This window comes from Aphis gossypii, chromosome 1 (genome assembly GCF_020184175.1).
Source record: "Aphis gossypii isolate Hap1 chromosome 1, ASM2018417v2, whole genome shotgun sequence".
NCBI lineage: Eukaryota > Metazoa > Arthropoda > Insecta > Hemiptera > Aphididae > Aphis > Aphis gossypii.
The window spans coordinates 78,708,217-78,729,033 of record NC_065530.1 but is presented as its reverse complement, the minus strand read 5'-3'; positions in this window follow the sequence as shown (position 1 = coordinate 78,729,033).

Sequence of the window (20,817 nt, the reverse complement as noted above, 5' to 3'; positions counted from 1 at the left end):
TATATAAATAAAAAAAAAATACATATATTTCACGATTCCATGTTATGTAGTATGTCGTATACAAATAATATAATTATTATCTAGGTTTTATATAATTATCATATTGTATATTGTATTGTTATGTATGATATATTATGGATACATTTATTGTAGTTTTGAATCAGATCAATTTTGTGCGAATAAGATTTTTTATTATTTAAAAAATGCATAACATCTTTTCATTTCACAAAATCACATAGACAATATAATAAAATTATTTAAAAAAAATAATTTAATTTAGTTTAAATCAAATTGAAAATTGTATACAAATTTTAACATGAACTTATATGCCAATTCATGTATTTTAATTTTTAAGGTTTTCAAATAATTTGGATTTTGTTTTGATATTAAATATTTAAATCATTTATATTTATTATAGCACAAATTGAATAATAAATATAATATATTTTATTTTTTATATTAGTATATTGTATGGTTGGTTTATCAAAATCGAATGATTTAAATTAGTTCTAATATTTAAATGTATACATAAAATATAAATACATTGTAGACTCATCTATAAAGCTGGTGTTATTTTTAATATAACAAAGTAACAAATAATTCAAGTCAAATTTATTTTATTTTGTTTTGTTTAATAGGATATTTCAATATCATAAAAAAATATCCTGAATAGTATTTAGTATGTTTAATACCATATAAAAGTATTCATTATGAACTATTTAAGCAGTACAAATAAACATGAGTTAATCTAATGGAATAACAACAGGACCCTTTTATAATTGAAATTGGTTCTTTTGGGGTCCTATTCAATCATTATACGAACACAATTTCAAATAAATTATCATCATTGTCTATTAGTGACAATAGTTAACTAATTTTCAATATTTTTATTATGAAATTATTTTGTTTTATCATCCCCAAATTTCCATATTTCATAAAAAAAATGTATAATTCTTTCTAACCAGTAACCGGTACAATTTTCATTGTAAAATATTTTTCATGTCTCAACTCTTAATATATTATGGATATAAATGTAAAGAAATGATGTGGTACATTATCACTAGGTATCATAATATTATTTACATCTTTTATCACACGTTTTATTATTTGTTGTTTTACTGTCACAAACATTGAATGCTTCTTGTCATCTAAAATCTTCAGGTCTTTTTTTAGTGTGGTGTATTATGTTATTGTTAGAAAAATAAAGTTACATTCTTATACTGTAAAATGTAAACCATTATTGTGAGGTTTACATCCTCGTAAAAAATGTTATATCATGTGCTGAATAATCTCACTGAAACACCACTCTAATATTCACGTTTTGTGAATTCGATTTTACTAACTTTAATAATTGTTTGATTAATTACGTACTAAAAATAATAACTTGGCTCTTATTTGTATTTATACAAGTATTGTTATGTTTGCAGGAAGTTTCATATAATTTAAGAAACACTTAATTTCTTATTTATTTTGTTTTGCAGATTACTCTGAACTAATGATGATATTACCATATTGATAAATTATGCTAGTTAACGTATAAATACTCAAATATTATGAAATATAAGTTATTAGTTATTACACATAATTTATATTTTGATAAGAATTCATATTATTTATTGTTTGATAAACCATTTAATTAAATATAGGCATATTATAATCAGTTGTCTACCAAACCATCGACCATAAACCTCCACATGACCGTGGGAATGAAATTTGCACGCCCAAAACAGAATGGCCATCGGCTGTGGTTGTCCGTGTCAAAAGTCTACGTGCGTGAAATCGGTTTGACGGGACAAACAAATGGCCAACGTGAAATCAATAGGCGATTACTTCACGCCCTGCACTACCGGCAAAATTCGGCGCACACACGATTCCTCGGGGCAAGTTATGCACGTGTGCTTGACAGAACTCATCGTCGTGGTTATATCTGCACTAAGACTTAGTTGTTTATATGGTAGTATGTTATGTAACATACATTTTGTTTTTATTATACTGCAGTGCCTGCAGTCTATTGTGATTAAACTCCATCCATTGGATTCGGTCAGTTTAATTGTTGAATTTCAATAATCATTCGACCAAAATCGGGTTAACTACTATATTGTACGATAATTATATATTTTTATAAATTATTAATACCTCCCCAACTGTCTTATTTTAATGCTTCAGATAATAAATACAATATAGTGGCTAAAGAATAAAAATCATTTTCTTTGAAACGTAATTCTAACTATACCCTACACTAAAATTATAAATATTGTTTGTATATATTTTGAATTGATATGATGGGCGTTAGCAGTGTAACCATTGTTGAGTATGATTAGTGATACAAACTGAAACTTTCTTTTATCATTAATAAACGAATGGTGTAATACTGCACTTATCAACCGTTCAGGTCCCGCCCGAGGTCTTGTCCTTCAATTACCAGGCTATTGTGCGGCATCCCTTTCTGTAAGCTGGAAATACAATACGGGTACGAAGACGTCGAGTGCTGCTTTCTGAGGGATTTTATGTCTTTATTTTCACTTTCACCTACCCTCAAACCTGCTCCAAGCTCGTTTCCCTATCCATACTTCCTATCCCCCTTTCCTAATTTTTTCTCGGAAATAATATATCGACAAATATAAATCAGATATTTGTGTTCTCTCTCTATAACCATTTTTATTTTTTATTGCGACGTCGACGACGGAATTATTAAATCCAAAAGAGGAAAAAAAGTTCCCTCGTTGGACAAAAGAAAGCAAAATGCTCGGGGGAAAAGGTCTCTTCGATAGGGTTGACGTCTTGCGGTGTGTGTGGGGAGTGAAACAAACACGAGACCACGTACTAGCTACCGTCGAAATGATAATAAATATAAGTGATTTCAATGAGACGAATTTTACAAAAGATGAAAAACTGCTTTGCCTTGTATTCTCAGTTCGCCGAACGGCAAGTAATGTAAAATTCCCTTTATTTTTTTGCATCTTAGTATACGAAATCACAGGGCGAAAAATTAGTGTCGCTTTGTCACGAGAAAAGATGAAAGGCAATTTCTATAAGAAAATGAAATTGAAAATATCTAACAGGTGAACCATCATGTTAATATTTACATTTGTAAATTTGATTTGGTAATCTTTGCAGTAAAACCAATAACATCTACGATAATTGAATAATTTTTTATTAAAAGTTTAATATTATTTTGAAAAAAACATGTTAGAAAAATGTTTTCGGTTGAATATTTATAAATTAAAAAACGTTTATGTTTCAATGTTACATTAGAACACAAAAACAATTAAATAAATTTCTTATTATAACAACGACTATTTAAATACGTATAATTTAATTAAAACTTCTTAAAATCAGATTAAATAATACTTAGATAAATATCATTATATCTTTATTTGGTATATTAGAATATATGTCTTGTATTTTAAATAGGATTATATCAATTTCTAAAATTCTTTTAGTTACAGAAACCTTAATTTGAATTACCTACGCGTTATGTGATTGGAAATTTTGCTATAAATTCTTAAGATTAAATTATTTAAGACAATTTTAATTCGCATGGTTCAGTGGTCGTTAATGGGTGATATGAAAATTTGATCTTTATAACGCTTCCGACTGAATGTAAAATTTAATTTATTATTTTTGTGCCATATCCCATCGTAAAACTTGCATACCACCGACAGTGCCGCTATTGGATATTAAAATTTAGCCATATTCGCGAGTATTTTGAATGGTTACTGTTATCAAAGTAAATGTAGCCATAAAACACGAATAACGGGATTCCTTTACGATATACATGGCTTCTATATAAATACGGTTCTGAGGTATTGCATTTTTATTACGTTGTGTCATCTCTTGGAGGGTAGTAGAAAATTTGAAAGGAGGAAAAAGCGAACCATACACATACAAAAACTAACTATCATATACTATACTCCATTGTCAAGATGATTTAAGAAAGAAGTTCAAACGTGTTATAATATAAAACTACATAAAAGAACATTTTATTTTACATTGTATTATATCTGCAAGCATATTATAACAAATGTAATTTCAAATTTTCATTATCATTTTCATTCTTACACTTTATTACTTTTAAGTTGAGTATAAGTTATCTTAATAACAATTATAAAATACGTTGCAAAAAAAATATATAGGTATTGTTAACACGGTTTACCGTCATATAAGTAGAATCGAAATTTTTCTAGAGTAAACTGAACTAAATAAATAAGAATAGTAATAATTCTGATAATTATATCTATATGTAATATATAATTATAATTTTATTATATTCATGTAAATTAATAATTTCAGGTTCTTAGTAAAAATAACCTTAATCCTTGTAAACGCATTAATATTATAATATGTCATTTTTAAGGTATTTTCTCTATAACATAATAATATTATTAAAAAACTTAATTTTGCTGAATTCAGTGTTTTGTTATGTAAATATATTTTTTAATATAAAATTAATTGTTATTCTTGTATAACTTCTGTCTTTAACATTCTTTTATTTACGTCGCGCGTCGTGCGCAGGGCTTTAGATACAAAGTTTTTAAATAATGAATTTTAGATTTGTATCAAAAGAACTGTTGTTAAATTAAAAATACCAAAGTTAAAATTATAAAGAATTGCGATTTAATTTCATTATAATATAATATAAATATTATTTTGTATTATTTTTCCATCTTAAGTTATACATAATCTATATATTGTGTATTTGTCATGTTCTTTAGCAATGATCATTCGAATTTCACTACTCCGACGTTTTGCAATAGTAGCCCGGTGGGAATGCAATCGACTTTTTTTTTGAATCGAATTTCCCCTTTCCCCCTCCTGTCATTGAGGGTGGAACTCACTAGTAGATTATATAAATACGCAAAAATACCTCTTCCCCGTGGACTAACAGAAAACGGTTAAAATATAAGTGTTCTTAATACATTATATTCAAATAATACACATACTATACGGTAATAATATTGATAACGCGATAACTCACCAAAATAAAAACTCAGTTAATAGTGCTGTTATATATTTTTATTGCGCTATCTTACTAAGAAAAGATAATAATATATTCCACGAAAGTGTGATTAAAATACAAATTATTTTATGTTATATATCTATACATATTTTAATATTTTTCAATTTTTGGATCTTATTTTACAACTTTAACTACGTCATATATCAGTCATTTTATGACTTACTGCACTATTTCATAACTTAAAAAAACCTTTACGTGAAATTTTGATGGCATATATCTAAATAATTTAATAAAGACTACATTTTTGGCACACAGGTACATATTTTCAAGAATTTATTTGTATTTTTTATAAAGCATATAAATCCGAGTCCCCAATTTCTTATATTTTATAATATTATAATATATTATGTTATACCACAATATATAAAATATATAAATTCAAATACAAATTTGAATTCCAGTGAATAGTATTTAAGATTATTAAAAAATACAAACAATAAGCATATTATATACATAATTGTATTCCAATAACTATGAATTTAAAATCATAATGTGTTGGAATTGTACAGTGTTATGTTATTTAACGACGAAATACCGAATAAGTTGGGAAAGGTCATATTTTGATTGTGAAACACAATCAAACGGTTGAATAGGGATTCTAGTATGTCCTTGTATAACCATTGGTTGTTATATTAGTATATTATAATAAGGAAGGTTTTGTTTGTGTTGGCACACGCATAGTAAATATTATATTATGCACAAATGGGGGACATGTTAAAGAAAGAACAAAAAATTAGTAAAGTGAAAAAAAGAAAAAAGGCCTACTATAGTCGCATAATAATATAATAATATATTATATGACGTCATCGTGGCGGTTGCAGCTGCATCCAAGAGAATATTGCATTCTGCGCTTGCATAATAATAATAATAATAATAATATCATCTGCATGTGCATCCGGCGGTGTCAACGAACTCTGATAGAAAACTCGTGGTGCTCGCACGAGCACACACACACACACAAACATATATATATATATATAATCGTATTCGTATTATGTATATGGATAGGCACGGTGGAGATTGCACTGGCTCCCTTTTCTTCACGCCCGGCGGTGACACGGCATGGCCACGAGGATTATAGTAATAATTGTATGGCGGCAGCGAAAGGGTTGCGCCGTCGGCCGCGAAGAAACCCGGACAGGATGGGATGGGGTGCGCTCTGTCACGCGGACACTCACCCAGCTCTTTCGAATATGTTTATTTATTTAATATATATATATAGTGTGCTCATCGTATATTATGTTGTATGCGTATATGCAAGTATACGGGTTGATAAATTTAACGTGCGACATTATTTATATCAGAACACTCTAAAGTTTTTGAAAATATTTTTATGTTACATAGTTTTAAGTCGTCTTAAGATTTTTACTATTTTGAATGATAGTATACGTTTTTTAATCTTGTACTAGTCCGAAGCAGAATTTATTCGGTCGGAGCATTTCGGTCTATAAAAATCGAATTTTGAACGAGTACTTATGTATCAGGGGTGGCCAACAAAAACGTGTTTGCGAGCCATATGCACAAATACAACTTTTATGCCAAAAGCCAAAATGTTTTTAAACAAATTTTATACAATTTGATAAATTTTAATAAACACGTATTAAAAAATTAAAATGTATAACAATAGTAAGTAAATTTTGATTCTATAAAAAAGACGCGAACCACATCTAACTATGACGAGGGTCATATACGGCTCGCGAGGCGCAATTTAGCCATTACCGTTATATAACTAATATATAGTATATTATAATATACAACTAATTTGATCGAAACTTGATTATTATAACTCAAAATACTCTAAATAGTATCCTGCTTCGGAATATCAAATAAAAAACGTGCGCTATCACGCAAAAGAGTCTTATAATAAAATATAATTATTTTCCAAAAACAAAATATATTGCGTTAGTGTTTCCTAAAACAATGAGTGTCTTAATATTATGTTCTAAGGATATCTCCGTATAAATATATATATGTCATATCGTGTTTTTTTTATTTTTTATTATATATACGCATGTGCATATCATAATAATTATTTTTGTATATATATTATGGGCATAATAATAATAATAAAATAAAACCTACGTACACATATTATTGTTATACATGTCGTGCGCCATGCCGTTCGTATTTATAAAATATTTGTATAATGACGATAAACCGGTAAGTGTGAATAATGAACGTTGTTAAGGCGCGTCGCGTATGTAGTTATATATATACACACACATACAGTGACTGGGTAAGTGCGGAAGGAAAGAAAATAGAAGCTAAAGATTTTTTTTTTTTATCAGGCAAAACGGTTAGTGGGGGAACAGTAATAATGATAGTAGTAAGCACGCGGGGCGCAGAACTCGGTTGGTCTAGGGGGGAAGCATCCATTTTGTGGTGTCGTTGAACCTCAGCACTACCGGCTAAACGGTAGAATAATATTGCTGTGTGAAATTTTTTTCGCCTAGGAATGGAAAAAAAAAATTTTCCCCTTTGCCTATAATAGTGGTAGTAATAGCCGAGAGCGTGTACCAGCTGCCGCGCGGAAAGCTATATAATACAGCGCACCGCCTACTGGGACACCGAAGTTCTATGCACGTGCAACAACTTAGAAATAACAACTATAAAATAGTGTGTGTGTAATATATTATGCGTTTTTAACGTGATGGATGATTTCTAATGAATATTTTACTTAAATGTAAAGAATGTCTTATCCGATAATTATATCGTTATTAAATAAATTGATCAATAGACCAAAATGTACATCCAATCGACGCAAAATTGTTGAGACCCATAACTTATCACATAGCTTTGTTCTATAGTATAAAATACGGAGAATCACTCATATAATATATTATATATATATTTAGAGAGAGAGAGAGAGAGAGAATTCAAAGTATAAAATTATTATATCATACGGCACTATACAAAAATCATATTTTATTCGAGAGAATTCATCATTCGAATCATAATAACGGTTATGCAGTATTCTCTTTACAGATTTATACTCATAAAATACGTTAAATAATACATTTCACAGAGCGTTACGAGCTAAATAATAAAATTTGCCATTCAGACTTAAATAATCATTTTTATACAGTCAATTAAGTTTTGTATTGCTCAGTCAAAATTGTCACAAGCTACTAAAAATTTGACCCCAAGTAAAACGGAAAAGTTCATAAAATAACATAATAAAGTTAATTCATACAATTTGTATGGGACCTCGAGATTACTTATTTCACCCAACTGGTGGTGTCTAACTAATGATATGTCTAATGCTAACAGTTGCCCCTCCTCGCTACTCGTTTCTCTCGATCTCCACAGAAGTCACGGATTTACTTTTTATTATAGTATTTTATTTGTTTATAATAAAAGCAAACACGCGACGGTGGTCGGCCGCCGTTGGTTGGTCGTCAGCACAAAGTCATCTCGAAATATAACTGTGTATAGTATATTACACCCTCTATGAGTGTAGCGATAATTTTACGACCTTATCGAATATAATTTGCATCGTGAAAAATGTCAAAATGTATTGCGACCGTAGACTTTATTTTTATTGTTCTTCCATAATATACAATGTTCTGTCGGAGAATATTCTTGCACTATTCAAACTGCAATGTGTGTGTAACGAAATTATTACTCTCCCCTCTTGCCCCCTCCCCCCATTTGAGTGGGAACGAGGAGGTGGGTGGATGATAATAAAATAAATTGAATATTTTTAACGTGTTCGCATTTTTGACAATAAAACAGAAAAATCCAATTGCTAGCGATTTTTATTTTAACGCGCCATAAACCGTTAGTGTAGTAGAAATAATTCATTTTTACACCTACAGAGCGATTGTAGACGTTGTTAAGTACTATACTATGTGAAAAAATAAAGTTTGTTCAGTAAATCCATAAAATGTAAGTGATACAAATATATTTATATATTATGCACTTATATAAAAAAACACTATAATGTTATACCTTTTTAAACAATGATGATCATATTCAGAATAATGTTTTAATTTCAATTATTATAAATGTGAAATTAATATTACGTATATAAAAAATATATTTTAATTAAGACAAATAGCACTTATACGAAATATAATAAGAATCTATCATCTTCTGTGGACACTTATTAATACTAAATAAAAACATTGAATAGATATATTATCTGATCAAAATAAAACTTTTAAGAAGATACTTTCATTCTGCAGTAGCTCCACGCTTTCACCTCGCTGATGGGCGTAATTTGTTCTCGTTGATGTGAGGTAAAATATTTCAAGCAAACAAAATATTTTCATAAAATATATCAATTAAAAATAATTTACCCGAATTTATTAGTTATTATATTTGTTCACAAAATCTATAAAGTATGAGTTTAATAATTGCAGAATTTTATATTTTTATTTTCATCTTATGTTTATATAAAATATTAAAGAAAGCAATGCATCAATAACAAACTTGTAATCTCAAAATGTCATAATATGATTGCTCAAATAATAGAGAATAATTAATTATTATTTATAGTGAACATAAAAATTAGTGATGAGTGTTTTAATATTTTATATACAATACTCTTCCCTATCAAGGAAATCTGCACGTGACACTCAATATTATAATATAGTGGACCCGGTCTCTATCACTGCGTGTCGCACAGAGACGTACAGAAACATAAATTCAGATTGTTGTTGGATCAGGGCACGCGTGTTTTCACTGGATAGAGTATATAAAATATAATAATTTATTACGATTTTGATTTATATTAATTTTTATTATAGGTAGGTACAGGTGTTGAATGGTAGATGTCATTTATATTAGTGCAAGGAAAATCGTAACTAGTAAGTAATCAAATAACCCATCTCATACCTAAAACTATACTCCATAATACATTTTTCCGGATGTACCTACAGTGTATTTTTTATAATTTCCTGGTGTCCATCAGCATCACTCTGTAAACCGTGGTCAGTAGATATGATACCATTATAGGCACGTAGGATACCCGGGAGAAAAGTGAAGTGGAATTAAATGTCTCCTACCCCTCGTACACTGTAAAACCGTCAACACATTATATACATTAATAACATTGTCACGGGTCTATCGTGCTGAATATGTAGCACAAATAAGGTTTATTACCGTTTTATGATCAGGCTCGAGCTTGGGCTGCCGCCGTAATGATTGGTTTGACGAAAATCGACGATAATTCCGTGTTTTATCGCCGATCTCGGCGCCCTCCTAAATATTATCGTTTCCCATAAATAACGCTTTTATTTATAGCTTTTAATTTTTCAAATGGACCTATCGGCTTTCGCGTCGCTCGCTCCGCCGGTAAATTATAGTATACAATATCACATCATTATCGTTGTGTATTTTTTTATTTTCTCATATGAAATCGTTTTGAACGTTTATGGTATGCATTACGAATAATATAATATAATAATATGCTATATTATTTGCATTATTAAAATAAAATATAGATTTATTTATCTAGTTATTAGTGGATTATACTATTATCAGTGCCATAGTAAAGGTCCTCAAATTATTGAATGCAAAAATACATCAATATTATAGGTTAATTGTGTATAAAGTTAAGTACGGGATTTGGCTAAAAGATTATTTTGTTATACAGTATACATAACATTTTCCGTAATGTTGATAATATTTTATTTCAAAAAGTAATACAATACGTATATATACTTTATTATGTTTATGTATTACGTATTACATAGTCTAGCCGTGTCCTATATAACAATAGTAATTATTGGTCTTAAATATATTACATATTTCACCAAAAATTATTAATAATTAAAATTATATTTATTAATAAATCAAAATATTTAAATTGATAGAATTTTTGCAAGGTATGCATTTGTATAAACTTAGCAAATTCTGTGTGCTCGTCTATTAATTACTATAATTCTTATTAATTGTGTTTTGACTTTAAAATTAGGTGATAAGTTGTATTCTTTAACAAACATTCTTAAATGTGAATATCTATTTTGTCGTTAATGTCCAAACGTACAAGGTTTACAGATTAATTTGGTATCCTCAAAACAATACTGGAGGGGTTGATTCCAACGTCTCTTTATCCTGTTACATGACCTTATGCAAGTTAAGAAGACGAAACTTCTGACCCTCGAGAGTGTGACGACCAAGTATAACGGAATGTAACCCCTCGGCCACGGTTTGTAATCTTGAAGCGGATATCTGCCTTAATTAATTGGTCCTGTCTTAAAGTTTAATTGGTTTCCAGCATCTCACTTGTGACGTATTTTGCTGCTTGTCCGAAGAATTTTGAATTTAACAACAACTTTATACATTGGTCCTCTAAACATGACACTGACATTTTGATGCATATAATGGACTAATGCGCCGAGGGATACTTCAATGTCTTGTTGTTTTCAATGTTAAATGGAAAGTTGTAAGACAGAAATTATTATTACACTGCCACCGTCCATTATAATTAGGTACCTATAATATTATGGTATAGCACCATTGAAATTTATGTTACTCGATTAAGTCAAATAAATTTTTGTGATAAAAAATATTGAACTAAAAATAAAAATTAGTTTTTTGTAACTTGACTATATTTTAGTATTTTATATTTAATCATAATATTATTATAGTTATTACGTAATTTTATTATTCAAAATTATATAGTAAATTTGCAATAACCTTGAAAATCGCATGCTTATAAAATTGAAGACACGTGTAAAAAAAAACAAAAGGCATGTGGTCGAAACCTATTCAAATATTCTTTTACGTCTCTTACATCACACGATGGTGAATTTTAAGTGCATCTAAAACGACGAAACAACACACACACACAATGCACTTCTTTAACCCATTATTATTATTCGCCACCACTGCTCACGACAAGCACACGCAAAAGAAAAAAAACCGTTGTTGAGCAACGCTCACCCGGGAACACTGACCTCCCTCAATCGACCGGATATGAACGTACAACGGATTATTATTATTATTTTTAATACGCGAATCCCACGGGTCGCGCTTAGAACCCATTATGCTGATGAGATCCCTGAGTACATATGACGATGACGACGACGACTACGCATACTACGAGGCGAGGCCTATAATTCACTAGCTATATACCAGGGGTTCGCATTCTGATGTTCAAAGACTAGGTGTTGGCACATAATATAATACCCTAACCCTACACAATGTATAACGACTTAGGCCCCGCTTGTAAATTATAAAATTTCGAAATCGTACTATATGGCATATACGCTAAACCGTTTCACTGGCGTTCCGACTCCCACGATTTGTGACGCCTTGATGCACGCTTATACGTACGACATTATAATGCATAATATAGCACATGACATTGTGCAGTGTATAATAATAATAATAATATATGTATACGAATATTTATATATATATATATATATATATAATCACTATATGAATATACCATTATAATATAGGTGAACGTCCTGTCGAGTAGCGAGCTCTCCCTATAATAATCCCTCGGGCACAGGCATTTCGCGCGAGCACAAATCCGGGATGCTTTATTCCGTGGACCACTCCAAGACTCAACCGACCTTCTGCCGAGAAAATAATAGTAAACAATAGACCGACCTAGCTCGTGTATATATGGACCCCGCTCTCTCTTTTATAACTACGTAAAGCTTATTACTACGTATTATTATTATGTTATGCATATATTCGAAGACTCGTCGTTCATATGCCGAACTATTTTTTCTTTTGAGTTCTAATATGCTAAGCGATGTACAAACGATACAAGCACTCATAAAAAGAAAAAAAAACTGTAGTTCTTTGGAGTTATTCTGTATAATTTGTTTATTGTCGTTACCGTAGATTATTAATAGGGTTCTTTTTAATTTTAATTTATTGCGGGTATTTGACACTGTAAGACACCGTAAGTTGTGATTTCAAAGGCTACGACAAGTGTTTAATGCATACATAATGAATACACAAAAGGGTAATTCCTCTGACGGAAAAATGCAAATAAGTGTACAATTGAAAATGTGGCGCAATTAAAATAAAAACGAGTACATGTGCTTAGTTTGTGTCGCGTTCATCTATGAAAAAAAGATTAATAATATTTTTAAAATGAATCATTCTGCATATTATTATAATATGCACAGCGTGTTTATAATACTATTTGTTTTCCAATTATAAAAAGATCAGAAATGTAATAACCAAATATTTTATATTGATGACGATCGAAAAGTTAAAGTACCTAGCTTATATATTATATATTGAATCTATTCAATATGACGCCTAACAATTCCAAATAAAGAGAGAGAGAAATAAATATACAATAAATATTTTTCTATTAACAATTGTTTTTTTTGTATTGCAAAAACAAAAAATTACATTTTTTTTTTTTTAGTTTCCTGGTTTCAAACGTAGACAATTATAATCGGGATTTTTCTGGATTTCACGTGTTTTGAATACTGTTAAACCGATGGACTGCAGATAAAGGACGCTGTGTATTTATCGCACAATTTAAACTGTAAATCCTTCTCGATGTATGAATATATTGTTTATTGCAGTCAGTGCACTATACTTCGATGCACCGAAACATTAACTGTGTTCGCATAATATAACATATTACACAACCACAGTAAACGTTAGGATCTGTGTGTGTGAGGGAAAAGCCGATTATCAATAATCCTAGTCGGTTTCATCACGCGCACACTAACACACGTTTTAAAATATATAAGGCCATAATAGTGAACACACATGTAAAGTAATATATAATGTTTAATGTTAATTTTTTTTGCAGAGTATCCCATCTAATTGTTCGTAAATTAATCATTCAATGTTACCGCGTCGGTCAGCTTAAAAAATTTCCCCCCCAGGTGTTCCGCACGACAACAAATCCTCGGAGTATAAGCTGCAGTGGGTAATATAATATATACAGAGTGATGCTTGAGGAAGAATCATATTATGGATATACAAACTTCTGTTTTTGAACGAGAAGCCAAAACGAAATTATTTGTCGAATAATTTTTCAGAAAACGTGTTCATATCAAAATCAAATTTCTAACGGTAGATTTAAGATTTTTCACTTTTTATACTAAGAATCCTATGCCAATAATAATTAGTTTGTGATATATGAGTGATATGGTAAATTGATCGAATATCACATATATTTTATATTTTTAAGGACCATTATTCTCAGTAGGTATAAACATTTGAATATCGGTACTTAAAAAAATATTGGTTTGAATGAATTAAGTTAATAAATACATCAATATTTAAATAAAAACGATCCACTTAATAGTTTGAAGTAAAAATAGGTGTTCTCGTTTGAAAAATAAAAGTTTTTTTTTGCCACAGGATACTACGCAAGTAGTTTATAAATCTTAATAATTTTAAAATATGGTCTCAAAGTATACTAAAAAATTTAAAAAAAAAAATTATATTTTGAATAACTGAAAAATAAAGCCATATTTTGTGAATCACTCTGTATATATATATATATTGTATATACGAGTATACAAATTTATCTACCTACTATAATACACACACAAGTCCCCCGGCGCAGTCCACTGTCCGGGGACGTTTTGGGGAGAGAACGGAATCGGACGGACTTGATGAATTTTAATAATCTCTCTTTCATGTGCAGACATATACGACGATAATAATAATAGTAATAATATGGACATATTTGTTTATTAAAAACAATACGGCTCCTCCTCTCCGACCCTCATGCGGAGCGCACCACCGAGTGTTGTTCATAATCCTCTAGCCGGGTGCACGCAGTACGCGAGGCTTAGAGTAACCAAAGCCACCGCCTCGCCCGTTCCAGCGAAACATTGTCCCTTTGCAAAACCACCGCACAGCAGCCTTTTGCGGTTGTCCCCGCCAAATTGTTTACCGTGCAAAACGTCCTATACGTGAATGGTAAAATAAGTATTACTGTATTGTGTGCGCACACATCCGAAAAGTCCGTCGCAAAACTGTCGTTTCTACAGCGAAAAACATCAAAGTCACCGTTATGCCGGTCTTGATACGGACATAAAAAAGAAAAATAAGACTTCGCTTGATATTTTTATAATAATTTTCATAGTCACTTGCAACGAGTTATAATATGAAATTTAGTCTTTACAATAATTTTACCAAACAACCTGTTTCAAATGGTGTACATAGTAATATTATTATGTTTAGTGTAGGTATTACATATTTTATCTATTATTTCTGTTAGGACTTATAAAATAGCCATAAATTGTTGTTATTTTTGATTTTTTACTTGTACTTCAAAATTTCAAAATAAAAAAAATGTACTATACAACTACACTCTTATAAACGCATAATAAATAAAAGTAGGTATGGCTAGTTATAGCTAGTTATAGTAATCAATACTAATTTATAATAATAAATTATTTTTTAATAAATAAATATGATTATTAAATTTTGTTTATAACTATGATATTACTCGTACTGAAGTTTTACCATTGATAAATATGTTGTTTAAAATAATTTTGATTAATGCATTACAATTTAAAATAAGGACTGACTTATATTATCATAGGGAATCATTTTATCTATTTTGTAGGACTATGGGAATATGATAAATATATCAAACTGATTTTAAAATATAAATTATAAATTATAGTATTGTATATTAATATAATAATATAATAATAATTAATAATATCTATTATAAGAGGGGAGAAAAATAAAATTGTTTTCATGAAAAAAAAAATAAATTTAAACTGACTACTTTGTCAATAGATGGCAGCACAACAACTATGTTTCAATAAATATGTAATGTGGTATACATAATATTATTCAACTTACTTAATATCATCGTGTTTAAAATGTTTAAATACAAATCCATCCTGAAAAATTAAAACCACAAAAACGTATTTATTGGTTATTTGTGAATGTGAAATCAATATATTATGTGACTCGTACTACAAAATGTATGACTAGGTAGACTTATAAAACTGAACAAAATACAAATAATATAATAAATGTATGAATGTAAAAAACATTGGATTTTATTATTATGCATTATTTTATCTGTTCCAAATTTTCAATCAAAATTTAAAAAATTAAACATCAAGAGAATAATTATCATTGATTTAATTTATGACATGCATTGTAAATTTACGTTGAAAACATTTAAAATTGTCATATTTTGTTTAAATTTTGGTCTATGTTTAAATGTTTTTTAAAACTAAAAAATAATAAATATTTAAAAAAATTATGTTGACACTAAGTGCAAATATTTTTTGAATTGTATAGTCATTGTGTTTTAATAAGAAGTAATGCAGTATTTAAACAGCGATCACAACGAAAAACAACACATGTATCTAATACCTAAATTTTAAACATATTGATACCTATTATGCTTATACTTAATAGTAATATAAATCATAATATAATATAGATAAATTTAAATACCAAACAGTACAAAAGTCATAAAACGGAAATATTTAATTAAAATAAGTATTTCAAAAAGAGTTTTTGTTTTTGAAAATAATTTGAAAAAATTCTTTGTACACTCGTAGAATATTTCTTTTCAACATTTTATATTATGCATATATATTTATTGTTTGGGAAATATTTAATAACAAAATACAGTTAGGTTCGAATTGTAATTTTTTTGGTAAATTTTATTTTTAATAGTTATAGTTATTTTAAAACATTGAATTTAAAAAGAATGTTCGTTATTTTTACATTGGATGTTTAGGAAAAAAAAGCTGGAAAAAATTGGTTTTATCAAAAACAATGGTAACTTCATAACAAATTTCAAAAACTAATTTTTATTTTATTTTTTTCATATACTATTCATTAGTTTGATTTTAAGGCTGAACAATTTTATTATGATCACAGATTTTAATTTTTATATTAAATTAGAAAAATACGTCATAGAAACAAATATTTTTTTTGAAAAATAATTTGTAAATTAATGTTCTATTAAATTATTAACTACTACGTACAATAATAAATTAGTTATAAAATAATATAATTTAACTTATATTAATATGTAGGAACAGATAATTATTAAAGTCGAAATATATTATCTATTTAAGTGCCTATAGTTAATAATTATAATCACGATAATTTTTAGAAAAAAATGCTACAATAAGTTTAAGTATCCGTCCAGTTATAATACAATTAGAGAAAAAAAATAACACTTTATATATAAATTTTTGAGTGACCGAGTTTAAGAAATAACTCCCTGTATTAAGTTTCAGTGGTAAACATTCGACACCATAATATATTTAAATAATTATATCATGCATAGTTACCAGTGTATCACAAATATAAATGACGAACACGTCTTATCACATATTATAATATGTGTAATATTATTATAATAAATATTTGGATTTGTGTAAATACGATTTAAACTATAATGAACAATTTACCGCTACACAATTTAAATATTTTATGTTTTGGATTATATTGTTATTAGCATTGTACACGTTTTAACATACATATGATTTATTACATAAAATTATATTACAGGAGGCTTTTATACGCATAAAAAAAGGGTCCCCGACTATTATATTATAATATTTTGTATACAAACGACGAAGTGACGGTTTCCAATCGGGTAAGTACCCTCCGCGTATAATTGGTTAACTTTGCTGCTTTTTATTATTTTTGTTTATCATTGTTTATCATATTGCCATCAAATGTACCGTGTAACCAAACGTTTCCACAGCCGTTCATTCGCCAGAGGGAAGTTAAGGTCGACGGCGTTGAGTTGGGGTTGTACGTGGAACACTCGAGATATTTGCACACAGAAACGTCAATCGCTCACGCATCGCCGACAAATGAATGCAAAATTCACCGGCGGCGAGCGTACAGAGCGATTGACAACGAATATAGTAGGTAGATATAATATATATATATTATATAATATGCAATTAAGTATGATGCCAAATAATCGAAATTGGATAATACTTCGATGTGAGTTGTGAGTACACACGTTCCGTGTGAAATCGAAACAATTAATTATTTATGCCCAATAGTTAGTGTATATGTTTCAAATTTGTTGGATGTAAGTTTAATGCAAAATCAAACGTTATAATAAAAACATGTACTAAATTATATTACTAGTGTTTTAAGAACAAACTGTTATAATAATTTTTATTATAAAATCTATATAATTTACTCGTAAATAAATTATTATGATAAGATTGTATTCTGAAGGATCCAAAGATATATACATATAATTTTATATTAATTTTCCGCTGACTTTAAATAACAACGATAAACATAAGTTTTCCAGCTAAGAGAATGTCGTTTCAACATTTAAAATTCAGTAAAATCATCTCTGCGAGTAATAATATGGTATTTATTAACAGTATGTTAATATGACTACACGTTGAATGTATATAAAATACCCATGTATATAATATTAAGTCTGAATCATCGGATGTTATATTTTATGATGACGTGAACACAAGTTTCAATACGATCACTCTGTACGTATACAATGCAAATGTAGGTACCTAATACAATTTTATGCACACATACTCTTATAGTATATAATATTGTCTATTATTTGTTGTACGGCCCGTTGCTTACCAACGTTTGGCTCTGGGCTATTTATTCGTTCACCCCATCACAATCACTTTATAAAGTATGTATATTATTATATATGCACATTTCATTTAACTTTCATCGATCGAACGGTACACATAAATTGGTAAGGCTGTGTTTTGGTTGACGTTACATATTTATATATAAATATATAATACACACTTGCATATTCCATTCTTATGTGATATTGCTTGTTATTTTATTTTCTTTGTTCTCTCACTGTGCATAGCGAAGTGTCCCGTAACAGCCCTTTTCAGAGGAGATGTCGTTTCTCTTAGGACATAGGTTCTTGTCGTTACCCTTCACGGAGATTGAAAATAAAAACGAAGTACAATTTTTATCAGACAGGATAGTTATTTGCAATATGCATATACATTTGCAATTTTCCTACCTATATAGCTGGTGTTTAAATGAAAAGATTTAACGTTGTTAGCAATATTATCCGTTTTAATCAGATTTTTATTTATTCGTTTACATCGTCTTCGCTTAATTTTACTACTGGCGATGGGTGTGGGGTTAATTATTGTGTAGAAGTATTTTACCAAAATCGCATTACTTGCGCGATAAAAACGAGTGGGATTTGAAGTGTACAATATTATATATATTTATGTATAAAGAAGACTGCAGCTGAGACAGATGTCATTCAACAGCAAAATTTTTGCATAATGCCATTAGGCGTTGTCGTCGTTATATATATTGTCGTGTTTTATTCTCGTCCGTACCACATACAAATTCGTTTAAAAGTCTCGAAGTGCATAATGGTGGTGAAGGGAAGAGAGGGTATGAACGAGATTCCACTGGTGGAAATTGTTCGAAACGATTTTTCGGTAGAAAATTGTTCATTAACGTCACGTCGGTACTTTTCCAGAAGAGTTTTCCCGGCCCTCCACCACCAACGACCCTATCTCGCAACATCTTTTGACTTTTCTCTGAAAATATTTTCCAGCTAACACCACGCCACCGAGTGTGACACAATATCGAATTAAGAGGCGTGTGTATTTATATGAATTATTCAAAAAGTGATTTCTCGTCTGCGGTACAAAAACTCGTACGAGTTCTCACGTAAATACACCGCAGTGCACCGGCATTATATTATATTTTATTGTACGATCTCCAACAAATGCGATAAAATCGCAATACTTTCTTCTTGACTTATTGAATTATAACCCGGGCGACCAAGCGTAATCGAATTTCAACGCTTTGGTCTGCCCGCCGCGCCGTCAGTATTGCGTTACAATGTAATGCGCCGATGTAATCTCACGAGAAACAAACGTTTCTGACCGACAGACCTAATTATTTTTTTTTAAGGGTGAGCGGGTTTGGTCACTCGCGTAAAAAACACTCGACTGGGCACTCGTGGAATTGGCATTTGACTGGTCAGAAAAAGAAATCACTAGCTCCTATTGTGATTTAATAATATATAACATATTATTATTGAATTCGATTAAAACGCGTTCGACCGTATGTGCGTATAACAATATATATATATACATACAATCGTAACACAGTGTATTATTAAATTATGCATAAAATGGTACTGCATCGATGGTGGGGTCATCTCACCGTTTTCGTCTCTGACGGTTTTTTCGAGTGCTCGATTTTTTTTTTTTTGTGTTTGTTCCGAGGAGCGCGCAATATTTTATTTCTCCCGGTGACCACTGCCATCGACGGTACGACACTTGGCTGAAGAACCCGTCGTACTCTGGGGATCTGAGGGCTGCGGCGGTAACCGTTGTTTGCCAGACGGATTTTGAGTGGTGCAAAGGGTGTTGGAACACATAATGAAATGTACAATACGCGATCGTCTCGTCGTGGTAATAATTACTCAGTCAACACGACACAAAAGACGCGGCGTCGGTCTTGTTGACCGTTCGGATAGCCCCTCCCGACCTGGACGGGGGTGACATTTCGCCGCCACGGGGTTTTCCAGCAAATATCACAATCCGTTGACATTTCCCGGCCGATCGCTGGCGTTTTCCTCCCGAGAGAATCGCTGACCGTTTGACGGACGCGAGTGTATTTATACATGTATATGTATGTGTGTGTGTGTGTGTGTGTGTGTGTGTAATCGTTCGTGAGAGATTTGTGTACATATTATATATACGAGGTGCAGGCGGTTGTGGATCAAAAGGCACCGTTATACACTGGCGTTTGTATGCATTTTCCATCGAAAGGGTGAAAACGCCACTGGATTTAATATATTATTGTATCGGTATAATTGTGTCCGACAGACAGGGAACGTTATAATTAAATCGTGTCCTTCATTCGAC